This window comes from Ixodes scapularis, unplaced genomic scaffold (assembly GCF_016920785.2).
Source record: "Ixodes scapularis isolate PalLabHiFi unplaced genomic scaffold, ASM1692078v2 PGA_scaffold2__306_contigs__length_199485367, whole genome shotgun sequence".
Taxonomy (NCBI): domain Eukaryota; kingdom Metazoa; phylum Arthropoda; class Arachnida; order Ixodida; family Ixodidae; genus Ixodes; species Ixodes scapularis.
In genome coordinates this window covers 62,028,824-62,032,759 of record NW_024609857.1, presented here as the reverse complement: position 1 = coordinate 62,032,759, position 3,936 = coordinate 62,028,824, and the positions used below count along the sequence as shown (strand labels likewise).

At 49.9% G+C, this 3,936-nt stretch overlaps 1 non-coding gene across 1 annotated transcript; it reads right to left on the bottom strand.

Annotated features, from left to right (window-relative positions):
* Window positions 1-1,658: 1,658 nt before the first annotated feature.
* On the bottom strand, window positions 1,659-1,742 carry Trnay-aua. The gene has a single exon. It is a non-coding gene; the product is annotated as a tRNA-Tyr (tRNA).
* Between the last annotated feature and the right edge of the window lie 2,194 nt (window positions 1,743-3,936).

Genomic DNA, 3,936 nt, shown 5'->3' with positions numbered 1-3,936 from the left:
TCACTTTTGGGTCGCCACACAAGCACATGCGCACGTGGAGAATCAGGCGTCAACAGGGTGGAGGGGCGCACATTTCCACGCGATTTGCATATCAAAGCTCGGATCTAACGTGGTCTCGCGGTTTGGCGTAACCGAAGCCTCCTCCCGCCTCCCTCCTGCGTTCTTCACACCCGGCGTGCAGCCGCGATCTCTTTTCTTTTTCTTTTTTTCTGTTACGCATATAATCGGCCGTGTTATTTCGGTTCCGAGGCACAATGCGGCGCATAAACGCGTCCGCCCTGCACGCACCAGCGGCGCCTCCCGCGGCGCCACCGGAAGGAAACAGTTTCCAACAGCGCGATCGAATAAAGATGCGGGCGCGTCCTGCAAACAGATGCCAGCAGTGTAGGGACACGCGTGCGAGACTCCGTCTTTGGTTGATCCACGCGATTGGGGGAAAGAGGGCGGGGGTCACTTATCACAGTGAGTCGTGCGTAGATTAATTTTATCGGGACATTTTCAAGTGGATGAACCCAGAGCAATGCTGATGGGTTTCTTACGTCATCCACGCGGGGTGGTCGGCGCTATGTACAAGCTGAACACTTTGGCGTCAGTATTCGGCATGGTAATCATCTCCTTGATGATTGAACATGAGTCCGACGTGAACGATGATGCAGTGCTCGTGTCCAATTAGCGCCCTGTGATAGCCTATCATGTCACGTTGAAGATCTAGCACATGTATACGGCCCTGCAGCTTGGTAAAGGCTGAGTTTATATACTCAGGGTTCGCTTCACTGCGTGGAGCTTGTGACCCGCTTGAACAAGCTGACTTCGCGTCGCGATAACAAATATCAAGTGCTATCTGGAGACGGTCAGGGTTTTTTTATACGTCAGCAAGTAAGATCGTGGGTGATAAAGCCTTTCCAAATATCGCTTTCTGCGCGCTCCTATCTTTGTCTGCTGGGCTATTAAACGCCTTCTGAACATGCGCTGTTGCTCTGCTGTACGGCATATCAGACGCTGTGCATGCGTCCACTGCAGCTCATGGAATCGGCATTTTTCGGCCAGGTGATAAGCGATGTAAAGTTCTATAGACTGTCGGCTCCTTGGTAAGACTGCTGAACTCAACGACTCATGATCGGCGGATTGTGTGCCATGCACTGATTTCACAGAGCTGAACCACTCTTCCCCCTTGCTCACAGTTGTCGACAAATTCGAGACATACGCGCAAAGTGCTAAAGAAAGAAAATAGCATCTGTTTAGTTAAACTTGAAGTACAGCGGGGATTACGGACGCCTGTTTAAATCGCCGGAAGCTCTCATTGCGTTGGGCGTCACTGTATACGGGGGAAGCAGAGTTTGAAGTTAAAGGTACGCATTTCAATTAGCCGTCACAGTTCGCTACCAGGCATCCAAGCGTATACACTTCGAGAACAAATAGAAAGCCACCGCAAAGTAAAATGGCTGTGCTGCCATCATTTTTGAACAAAAAGGCAAGTAAGTACAATAGATTGAGAACTCAATACATTCCAATGGACTTGTGCACCAGCCTGTTGACAACTGCTTCTTCTTTTCTTTTTAGGTACGAAGCTCCTTAGGGTCTAGCCTTGTCCGGCGTCCGTGCTCACATCGATTGCCATCCCATCTGTCTTCTTAAAAAAAGAAGAAAAAAAATGTTTGCGCAGTCTACAGGATTCGAACCTGTGCGGGGAGACCCCAATGGATTTCTATAGTCCATCGCCTTAACCACTCGGCCATGACTGCGGGACGAGTATAGGGGCTCTGAGATGTGGTAGTAACTCAAGAGCCGGGGATGTCATGGATGAAACGTTGCATGTAGCCGCTCAACGTCTATATAGGAGAGAGCGCTGCGGTCAAATGCGTATATAATCACGGTAAACTTTGCATGCATTGGCTCAGCGTTTATGGACGAAAAAAAAATCAGCACCATCAGCATTACCGATGAACAAAATCAGTATCATCAGCGCCACCAGAGCTTCGCCCCAATCAACATCATGCACCACGTGGAGATGCGGTCATTTTTTCTTTGTCTTCTTCTCTTTTCGACTTTTATTTTTTACAAGCATGTGATCTCCCGTACTTTGGTCATAATTTAGTTACTGCCGCGCACGCACGGGTACAGTGCAAACGCTGTTTAAAACATCATATTAGCGCTTGGAGATGAGGATGAAGTTGTGCTGGCCCTACGTGAAAGCGGGCTTCTGAGCACACTCCTTCTGCGTCATTCAGCTTACTCTTTGTTAATAGATGTCTTCATTGACACATTTCTCACTTGTCGTAATTTAAAATTGGCTCATATTGGGGTTCGTTATAAGCAATATAGACTTCATTTCGCTTTAATATAGTTGTTGGCCGAACCTTGCATTCCAACTCCGGAGTCATACAAGCTCCGTATATTCGGCTTGTAACAATTTGATTGGGTGCAATGGCACGTGTTATGTTCGCAACACGTGATTGTTCATTTAAGCCAAAGCCAAATTGAGGGCCAAGAAACTTGATGACCAACTTTAAGAGCTTTGCGTCCATGAAGGTTTTGAGACAATCAAGATAAGAAGTTTGCAGACCGAACTTGCCTTTACCAAAGAAGGCAAAGGCTACACCCCAAATGAAAGTCTCAGCTCTCGGAGTACAAAGAGGTGAACTCGCACAAAGCATAAAGTCGCGAAGGAATCAAAGGCTTTCCAAGCTGCATCTCCATCAAATGTCGTCGCCAGTCAAAAACTCTTATCCGGTCAAAAGCGCATCGTCTTGCCAACAAATCGACGGGGAGAATTTGATGATCTCGGCACGACAAACCACTCTATTGTGCCCGCGAACAAATTTTTCGAAGCCAGCTAGCGTTCTCGTACCGTATAGTCCGCCTTACGCCTTTATTTCTTTTTCACTCCCTTTTGTTGGCTTTTGACGTGCGCTGTTTCCAAAGTCTGGCGCCCGACGTGGGGCGACCGAACCGACATTGGCGCCCAACGTGGGGCACACAAAACATGGCGGCGGCCACCCCCTCCATGCCTTCCGGAGGCCCGCTGAAAGCAGGGCAGTCCGCCATTGTCATCGATGGTGTGTCCCCCTCTCCCCCCGTTCGGTCGGCCCACTAATCCGAGCGCCATCTGTGGACCCGATTGTGCGCTCCAGCTCCGAAGAGCCGGGATAAAATAGCGGACTGAATTTAAATAGCAGCTCGAAGGGAAACCATTATCCGGGGCTTAAACGGCGGCGGCAAGGGGTCTCTCCCGAAACAGCGACTTTTTCAACGGCGCTGGGACGGGGAAATAAAAAGAGTCGGTCGGGCAAGCCTCCTTTGTGCCGCTTCGACAGTCCGCCGCGCCGATTGGTCGGCCGCTACTGCCGAGGCGCCTGCACAATGGCAAAGCCAAAAAGCAGGCCGGGTTGCCGCGCGTCGGAGAGAGCGGGAGGGTAAAGGGCGAGCCCGGGGTCCGAGAGAGGAGGCAGGGCGTCTGGCCTCCCGGGCTCGATATGTTGCTGCCTCGGGGACGGCGTTTTGTAATTGGGGGAGCGCGCTCGCCGAGCGGCCGCTGCGCTTTTTCCGGGATCTCCGTGCGAGCGGGTATTGGAGCTCGGGCTCTGCGTGGGCCTCTCACAAAACGTGACGAGACATTTTATGAGTGACTGGAAACCGTTGCGGTTGGAAGCGCTGATTGATGCGGGAAGCTTTCAGCCTTGGAAGTATTGCACGTGTGAGATCCCTTATTCTTGGGGATATCCGAAGCTGATTGCAGCTAGCTCGGAAATTGCCGGCTAAAATTTATTTATTTTTACCTTTACTGAGACTGGTATAAAAACAATAAAAAAGAAAGAGCAGAATATGTTTGACATTAGAAAGTTGTGTGGGCATATTTTTTTTTTATAACGAAAAGTGACAATAGCACGTGTGGATCCATTTATTGCTTGCTTTGCCCCCATACATGTCATAGCGAAC